The sequence below is a fragment of the Lonchura striata genome, chromosome 6, assembly GCF_050655825.1.
Source record: "Lonchura striata isolate lonStrDom1 chromosome 6, ASM5065582v1, whole genome shotgun sequence".
NCBI classification, from domain to species: domain Eukaryota; kingdom Metazoa; phylum Chordata; class Aves; order Passeriformes; family Estrildidae; genus Lonchura; species Lonchura striata.
Window position 1 is genome coordinate 16,643,709 of NC_140708.1, and position 9,916 is coordinate 16,653,624.

Below are 9,916 nucleotides of genomic sequence, written 5' to 3' on the forward strand. Positions count from 1 at the left end.
GCCTGGAAAAAGCAGTCATGCTGTCAAGCTTGAAGGAAATATTAACTGGACTATAGTGGTTTAAATGCAATTCTTTCATAATTTACTGTGAAATAACAAGAGAAAAGAGCAACCTTTTGCTGAAGCAGTTTTATCTCCTGTAAGTGAAAGGAGCAAGCAAGTTATCGCTTGTCCTGGCACTTGTTGTTCCTAAGCAAAACTAAATCCATTACATAGTTAAGTGGACAAATGAAAGAACAGTATTATTCACATTATTTACTTTATAACTAATCCAAAGTAAGCAATGAGCTTATGAATAGAAGCCCTGCTTTGGCTCCAGTGAATCCAAAGCAAGTTCAGTTGTCTGGAAAATGCTGAATTAAAATTGAAACCAAACCAGCTACACCTCAACCACACTGGTCAGTATTATTCCATTTCAGGAAACAAAAGTCAGCTCTCAGTCACTTTGTTTTTATGAAGAGAGACATCTACTTGGCATGAAAAACTAGGTAAAATGTCCTAGGTAGGACCAAGTGAAGGAGTTTCATTTGCTTGCTTGCTTGTTTTAAAACTATTATCAAACAGCTACCATGAAAGGCTCTTCTAGCATCAGCTTTCACGAGACAGTAGCTTTTCTGCATGACACAACTTTTTCTATCCCTTACATTATTTAGTTTGTGGGTTTCTGCACTGCTGTTGGTGTTATTCCTCTTTTTAAATTTGGCAAGAAAACCACAAACTCCAAGTTTGGTGAAGCATGTCTTCTTCCCCTTATTGTGAGGGAATTAAAGGAACAGCATTTTTATATGACTACACTTACTGCACCTATTTTGCTGGTTGCTAGAGTTCAACCTAGAAATAAGAACAGAAGTACAAGAGCTATCTTAGCACACTTATCAGGGAAGATCTTTCTCCTGGTATTCCCAACATCTTGAAAGTAATGTTGTTTTTCAAATGAGCATTAGGCAAGAACCTGGCCTACTTTTACGACAGGTTTTGTTAAACCCTTGTGAAGGACACAGTCCCCATAAGGGGCTGCTTAAATTATAACACAGCAGCATTGGGGTTCCTGGGCACAACACCTGAGCAGCCATACCCAGCAGTCGGTCCACTGAAAGGTGGCAGAGCCTCCCAACAGCCTGTGTAACACTGCACACCCAATCAAGGGAAAAAGGCTGTGGAGGACAGCTTAAGCAAAACTAAATACCCACTTCTTACAGCAACTGCAGCTTATCTTCAAGGATGCACAGTAGTCTCTATTAGACTACATGCTGGGAGATGCTGATACTTCTTTCTGTAGAACAGAGCAACAGATGCAGCAAGAGGCAGAAATTAAACTTACGATGTCCAGCAGTCTTCAAAAAGGTAATGCTGTAGGTAGGGCTTTTTGCACAGAAAACAGCCTGCTTCAGAAGGATAGAAAATCAGTTACACTTAGGGTACCTAAAGAGTATTTCACCTTTCCTCATTCACTTTGATTCAAGGTGTGCTGTGTTTCTAAGTGTCTAAACAACTTAAAAGGCCCCAACTAAATATTTCCCCCACGCAAGATAAGCCTGCTCCCTCAAATCCAACAGTGCATAAAAGGTAACTGGTGATCCCAGCTCATGTGCACAGCACACCTACATTTTCACTGATGCCACGTTCTCTTTATTAAAGCCAAACACTGAGAATGACTTCAGTCTTCCACTGTGGAATGGTAGCTAGCAAAACCAAAGAGATGAGAATAACGTGGTTTCCCTGCAATTGCTTCACCTGAGTTCCACATCTAACTACATTCCCAGAATCAAGCTGTCTTCTGTTTTCTCAGATCTCTGTCATCTACTTCTCTACATATGGAGATCAAGATAACATAGCTACCGTAACCTAAGCATAGTAAAATATAAATGCCAACCTATTGTAAACTCTTGAGCTGTTTCTAAAGGGTAATTGTCATTCAAGTTCATACATGGAGCCAGTGAGGACTTCTCACTGTGGGAGGTAAGAACAAAGGTCATACTTGAGTTTCCTCGTACTGTAAAGCAAATCTGAAGATGCTGTAGAGCAAAACAGATCCTTTGAGGCACTCACAGGTGGTTCTCACATGGAGATTTCTTTTTCTTGAGTTATAAAATGAAGGGATGGAAAAGGACCATCCAAAACCAGTGCTCTTTCTAACAGTTGCACAGGAAATTGGCCAGCATTTAAAAAAAAAAGTTAGAGACTTAATAATATGGAGGAGTTAATTTCTTTCCTTTTTAATTTTTTTTTTCTATGATAAGAGTGACACTGTTTTCAAGGATGCAATATTCCAAACTATGATGCAGCTGTAGCAGTTGAAGTGGAAACAGAAAGCAGTTAAATTCTCAAGTGAATCCAACTTTCTTAAAAATACTTTCAAATTTCTATTAATACACATCTTAAAACCAGAAATGTTTATAGGAAATTTATTTAAATTAAAAAAAATTTTTTTAGGACAACTATGCACCACAGTAATATTCTCACCAAAGTTATTATTTATTGCCAAATTTTTTGAGGGCTTCCTGGACTAGGGAATATTTGTCTCCTCAGTGCATGTTTGAAGACTCCTGAACTGACCACTGGAAGACATTTCTGTGTATTTTGTCCAAGTGGTAGTTTGGCCTGAGAGTTCTAAAATAAGGAAAACCAGCTTAAAATACTACTTGATCCAGAAATCCTAAGAAAATGCAGCTTTGAAAATCAAACACACTCAAAGTTTTCTTAAACAAAACTGAATCAGCTGGCTTAAACTCACATGTGGTTTTCAGAACTGTGCTCATTTTGCTATTCTTCAGTCCTCAATCAAAGATAGAAGGAGGAACACAAACTACAAATGTTTTTAGAAAGGCTAAAATTCAGTGTAATAGTTCAGTGTAATTCAGTGTAATAGTTCAGGTTCTGCTTTCAGCACAAATCAGCCATGAATATGTCACCAGCCATGAAAGCTGGATGTCAAACAATTGAGAAACATCTGGTGCATTCCAGAAGTACAGCTAATGTCATCTGTAATTTTTCAGTTTGGCATTATATCTAAGCATTAACTTACTCTTAAAGGACTAGCAATACCAAGCTTCACCAGAAGCAGAAAAGCCAGCAGCTAATCAGAACTACCTATCTTGGTACTTTCCATGCATTGACAAAGTTGCCAGTATGAACAATTAGAAACATCAAACACTGAACACTTTACATTACGCTGCTTCACCTCTTGCCTTGTTCTTCAAGTCCCTGAAGTCAGTCTTTGGACCACTTGAACTGCTTTTCCTCCCCTTTTCTTCAGGAGGAGATCATCGTGATTTGGAGAGAAAAGCTAAGAATTTTTACAGGTTCCTTGCACTCTTCTTTTGTTGTGTTCATATTTCACTACTTTTTTTTTTTCTAACTTTTTTTGCTTGTTTTGCTTCACAGCAGGGACATACAGATTATTACCACAGACACTTGTCACAAGTGCCATATTTAACACACAGTTCTACTGGCAACAACTTCTACTACACTGTTTGAACACTGGTTTAGAGTTGTTTTTCCTTCCATTCTTGACGCCTCACACAGTTTATTTAAATTTCTATCATTCCCACCTGTCCATCTAATAGAAGCTTACGACCTTAAACTAAGGAGGAATTCTGAAGAGTTAATGCAAAGTAATTAAAAACCACTGGATTCTGTCCAAAATATAATTTAAAAAATCCAACATAAAGCAAAATGCATAGCAGCATTTCATAGCAGAATCTAATACAGGATTTTGGATGTTAACACCCCGTCCTTTGCCAAACACTGGGGGCACTGGGGCAAAGCTGCCCTGCAGAGGCATCTTACTGGAGCAATGGTTTGACTGTGCTGGGAAGAAACCTGCCAGCCTCTGTCCAGCCAGCACTGATTGCAAACAATACTTATCCTCCTACTTCACAAATTGTATGTGTCTTCTTCAGAAGACTCCTATGTGTATCAGAAACTCACAGAGCACACAAAAGATGGACTGTACTACCCTCAGCAGTCTTAATTTTCACTCTACCAGAGCACAAGACATGCAAGGCATCTGCTGACCCTGGGGCAGTGAGCAACATCAACAGTGCTGTCAAGTGCCATCCTTTTTGACACCACTGCTTGAGAGACAGCAGAAGCGCTACCACAAGTCATCTGAAAGCTGTCACCCAAAACACTCTTACAGGACAGATTTTATTTCACAGAAACTTATGACTTAGCCTCAGAACTGTGGGTTTACTCTGAACGACTGCTCAAGACTAGCACTTGGTGTTTTCACAGTGTGCTTCAAAACACAAGCTCATTTACATCATTTCCTCTGCTTTAATTCAGCAGTGCTCCCAACAAGCTTCAATTGCTTCCTGTGCATCACTGCTCAGCACCTGCCCTGCAGCAGCAACAAAAACTCCACCCAGAATTCTCTAAGTATTATTTCTGCAGTTTCTACGGAGAAGACGCAAACACCACACACCAACACTGGGGGAGCAGAAAATCTGCCTGGTTACCGAACTATCACACACAACACACTACAAGCAAAACATCTACACAGAATGAGCTCAGAACCTCTGTACAGCAGCATCTCAGCCATCAGCTTTAAATTTTCATGTCTTCCTGCAATTACACACCTGCAAGGCAGAAACTGTCTCTGGCAACTGGCATTGGAAAAACTATTAGGGTCCTTTTCTTTACACAATTAACTGGGACTAGTCAATACAAAACTGCTGTAGGCTCATATACAGCTTTTTAGAAAACTCAGGTGTCCTATAATTTTGGTTTTATAGCATTCATCTATTGTCCTGACAAAAAGCACATTAACAGTGCAGACATACTAACCTCATTTTGTGGTTGATGTTCATTTGTCAGAGTTAAGTACAATAAGCAGGTGTCTATATAAAAGAACCTCATCTGTTCAGCAATTTTACTTGGAAATGCAATAACTGTAAGTATTGTATTTCTAAGCTACTTTTAATTCCTACATGTTCTGCATTGTATTATTTTAACTCTGAACACGTGAGAACCAGCCTGGAGCTACATTCAGCAAAAGCAGACTGCTGCTGGTGACAGCCATTAAAGTATGTGGGTAGGACCCATCTCCAGAGGATATGTTAGCCATGAGAGAGTTTTACTTCTGCTCTACAACTGGCACATTGATTTCCTTGAACAGAAATTCCCTCCAGTATGCCGGAGAAGAGTAAAATTACTTTCCCTAGTTTTTGGGAGAATAAGTACTGAAAGTGTCTGCCCACCAAACCCTCCCCCAGCATCAGTCCAGCCATGCCTACACTGCTGAGACAGCTACAGCACTTCCATTCTGCACTTTTTCTTTAGTTGCCAAGTGTGTACTTGTACTCAGACTCCCGCAGGTAAACATTCTTAGCCCTCCATCTATTGAAGAAATGCATTGATGGACATTTTAGGTTATTTCAGGCTGTGGTAGAGGAGCTGATGGGAAGCCTCACTTTTGACAGCAGGATGCATATGGTGGCTGTTGGGTGCTGATCTGTGCTTTCTGGACAGCTGCCCCAAGTGACATCCCTACCAGAGAGCCCAGTACCAAATGGGAAGGATCCTCTGCCAGGAGCTGCTTCACCAGTGAAACACCACCATTTAGTACAGGGGAGGAGGTAAGGTAAGAACAAAAGCCAGACAGACCTGCCCTTCACCACCCACTCACTCCACCAGTGAAAGAATTAAAGGGAGGAAAAGGCTGAAGTAGCTCTGCCCCTGCTGTCACCCACCAACACAGCTGCCAACACTCTCCTCAAATGCACCTCCCTAAGGAGACACAGGCACCCTCCACTGCAGGCTGGGCAGGGAGATGTGCTCCAGAACAAAGGAACACAGAAAGGCTACAGGAAGCAATCAGACCCAAGAGCACCATGCTGGAAAGCACCTACACTGCAGGCAGCCACAAATCAGTAAACAGGCCAACCGCTACAGTCACTTTTTATTACAGATGGAGATGATTGTCTGGAAATAGATTTAAAAAGTACATAGAAGATTTCCTCACAGCATCTGATTTGGATTCTCTGAACTTCACTCTGAAACACAAACTCTATTGATGCTCTTTCCAGAGCTCACATTTGCACTCACAGCTTGAAATAACTTGCCAGTTTTATCAACTTGCTTTTAGAGGATTTGGTGTGCGAATGGAAAGAGCCTTCAAAACAAGTAAGGTAAAGCAGAGATTGTTTCAAGATATTCCACCACACCCCATTTCAGAAATAACTGTGGAGCAAGTGGCCCCTGCCAGCCTTACCATAACCCAGAGCTGCAGCATAGACAGCCCAGTGTCAGCACAGAGAGTGCAAGCTTCTCACAAGTATTTTAGTGTGCCATGTATCCACATGCAGCACCTTCAAGGATTAGGGGAAAAAAGCAGTCTTCCTTTTTCCTTGAATGCCACATCTGTAGTGACTACATACAGTCACTGCAATGATTATCTTGTTACTCTCTTTAAAACAAAATTCCTCAGCTAGCAGTGACCATCAAAATCACCAATTTAGACTATACACACCACAAAGTATTAGATACCCAAGATATACTAAGTTGCACAACTTGCCTGTCTACATTTTTAAGTACACACAAAATATCTGCAGCCTTACAATAAATTTTTTTAAAGGCCTGGATAAAAGCAGAAGCTAGCTGTACCCAAAATGGGCCTCTAAACCAGGGTCTAAACCAGTACCCTATTCAACTACTTTTGCACTGAAAGGCACTCATGACTGGAGGGCTGTAACTTACAGATTTTTTCCTGCCCTCAAAACCAGAATTTTAAAGAGCTTAATAAAAAAGAAATTAAAGATATTAAAGTAATTGCACACTTTCAGATTTTTTTTCATGAGCTATAACATTAATGGATCTGCTGGGCTTTTCTAATCATAATTCAGAATGAAGCTGTTCTGGCAGACAGTAAGAAGTGCCCTTCCACAGATTTCTTCTTACAAGCTGTGGTTCCAACTCAGAAATAAAACTATATTCCCATTCCCTTCCAAAAAGCATTTTATTTCTTTTATAAACACCTTGTGAGTTCTGGTCTCATTTCCCCATTTCCAGCACTAATCTTAAAAGAGCATAATTAGATACATAGATAAGGCACAGTTATTTGTGGTTTGGTCTTTTTTTCTAAAAACAATATGCTCCTGAAAATATTTTCTTCCCAATGTGTCCTTTGAGAATGACTTTTATTATTTTTTTTCAAGTCTTGTACTCTTGAAACCCCTGCCTATTTTCTACATTATTTTTTGCAGAAGCAAAATTACTATGGACTTTTTCCATACTTTTATTCTGAATGGCTAATCCTTCAGAGGGCAGATGAACTAACAAAAAGCCAAGGACATTATCAGTTCCAGCACTTTTCCAAAGCCTGACTTTCATCCCACCTCTGTGATCCTATTTCCGCATTATTTAAGGAGAAAATACTGCAAGTCATGAAGCTTGCTTCATAACGACAGGCTGCTTCAGAGACAAGAAAAATATTGTGCAATTTGTTTTCTGCAGTGAAAAAAACTGACCTCATATTTCTCATACCCACCCTCCTGGGAGTTGAGTTTTATCTCTTTTAAAAGTTCAGGTAATTCTGATGGATTCTTTTTATAAAGAGGTCCACAGAACACTTCTGGCAAGCATGAAGTAGCAGATTGTGATGCAGGGGTTGAAATTCTTGTGCCAAATATGCTTGTGGGTTTTCTTGGTAAGAGACCACAGCTACTTATTATTTAACCATGCCCTCAGATGATATTTCTCACTGATTTGGGAAGATCCATATCCTGGGGTTGGAACATAAAAGCAAAGAATTTACATTCAAGGGTAATTTGGTGCAACTTCTACCACAATATAGCAGCTGTACCAACAGGTTTGGGGGTTCCTTTCTCTCCTTTATTCCTTCCTTCCTTAAGCCTGAGAAAAACGCTAAAACTAAGTCATGGGATCAAGAAGGAAAAGAACTATTCAAGATCAACTAATCTTAATCACACTGAAGTTCTCACATGTTTTCTCCAGCAACAGACAAGCTAAAGAATATCTATTTGGGCTATACAGTCATGCACTTCAACAACCACCACCATTCCTCCTCCCATGTTCAGCTGCTGATGGTTTAGGACACTGATGCTGTAGCAATGCTCAGTGCAGGTCTCCTGATATTTCTGATAAGGACTCACTGGTAGAGTCTCCCACAAAAGCCTCAGGGTTTAATTGAGGCTCGTAGCTAACACCTCTCTGCAAAACGCACCTACCTCCACTGACAGCTACTGGGAATATTTCCAAACTGCTGTCTTTGGTGCTCCTTGGGGACCCTCTATCTAGCTAATAAAGGGAAGCCAGAAGTTTCCTTCAAACACACTAAAGCAAGATAGGAACTTGCAGCTAGTGCATGCTGGAAAAGAAGAAACTGTCCTACAAGGCCTAGCGTTACAGCCTCCATGGAAAAGAAACAGGGAGAAAAAAAGGTATTTCTACTGTATGACCTTAAACTGAGAAATACTGACTCAGTGTTGAAACAACCTTTCTTTTCTGCAGTTCTTCTGAGTTACCGGAAAGAAGACAATAAAGTTAGTCCTTATCCATCATCTACAAGTTTAGCAGAAGAGATCAGTGTCTCAAATTCCACCTGACAGAGGGACTTGAAGAGAAAAAAGCACAAACAAACAACAAAAACCACATAATAAAGTAAACACTGATTACACTTCACTGAAAACATGGACTACCAAGTTTAAATTTCTACATACTTCGGTTTAAAAAGGTCTTGAAAATTGCAACATCCCCCATTTCTGCTTTAGCATTTCTGACTTAATTGACTAGTGACAACTACACAATTTATTTTTATGCTCAATACCAAACTCTCACAGTTTGCGAGAGCACAGAATTTACCGAGCAAGAACGCATCTGACAAAAACGGAGATGTAACGAGTAGTTTAAACAATGCTCACCATTCCACCGAGGATAATTAAGCACCCTCATCATCACTTCGCCTGTTTGGGGGGTTGGTGTGAGGAGTGGGGGTTTCTCGCGGCCCCAGCAAGCCCAAAGGCCCCCGCAGCCAGCCCGGCCGGGCGCTGCCCCGCGCCGCTCCAGCGCCGCGCCGTGCGGGGGGGCCGCCCGCTGCATCCCGCTGCCTGCGGCTGCACCAACGCGCTCCCAGCACGCCCACGGCCCCAACACAATGGAAACGCAGCCGAGAGGGACAGGTTCGGTTTATTGTTGAGACTGCGCTACGGTACAACCGAGCGGCCCGCTGTGCCGGGCCGCCTCGTCAGGGCGGCCGGGACAAGCCGCGGCGGTGCCGGCTGCGCGGACCCACGGCCGCTCGGTCCGGCCGCAGCCCGCTCCGGGCCGGGACACGGGGCCGGGACACGGGGCCGGGACACGGGGCCGGGACACGGGGCCGGGACACGGGGCCGGGACACGGGGCCGGGACACGGGGCCGGGCCCGCCGCGGTGCCGCTGCCCGCGGCCGGGAGGGCTCGGGGGCGCTGCGCGGCACCTTGTACCGGCGGGGGCCGGGAGCGGCGGGCAGTGGGGGGCGCGGGGCCGGGAGGAGCGGGGCAGCGGGAGGGCGAGGGGCGCGGCGCCGCCGTACTCACCGCGCGGGCCGGCGCGGAGCCGCCTCCACTTCCTGCGTGCTCGGAAATGAGCGGGCGGGACCCTCCGCCGCGCCGCTTAAAGGGGACGGGCCGGCCGCCCCCGACCGCTCCCGGGGCGGGACCGGGTGCCCCGCGCAGTCCCGCGGGGGAAGCGGAGCCGCCGCCGCTCGGCAGCAGGGAGGGGCCGCGGGACCGCGCTGCGGCCCCTCGCTCCCCTGCGGCGGGGGCGCGGCGCGGAGCGCTCGTCCGAGGGCGAGAGCGCGAGAGTGCGAGCGGCCACCGCGCTCCGCGGCCGCCGGCCGGGCCCGCAGCGCCGCGGACACACCGAGCGCGCCCGGCCGCTCCCGGCCGCTCCCGGCCGCTCCCGGCCGCTCCCGGCG

At 44.2% G+C, this 9,916-nt stretch overlaps 1 long non-coding RNA gene across 6 annotated transcripts in view; it reads left to right on the forward strand.

The window, feature by feature from the left end:
- The first annotated feature begins 9,005 nt into the window (after positions 1-9,005).
- The window catches only part of LOC110468616 (uncharacterized), a 29,979-nt gene continuing 29,068 nt past the window's right edge, over positions 9,006-9,916 (forward strand). For 3 of the 6 annotated variants that reach the window (XR_014956268.1, XR_014956270.1, XR_014956273.1), the window contains exon 1: positions 9,016-9,140. This is a non-coding gene — a long non-coding RNA (uncharacterized LOC110468616). Of the gene's footprint in view, positions 9,141-9,916 lie in introns of all 6 variants that reach the window. The other 3 variants (XR_014956271.1, XR_014956272.1, XR_014956275.1) reach the window with 2 other exon arrangements.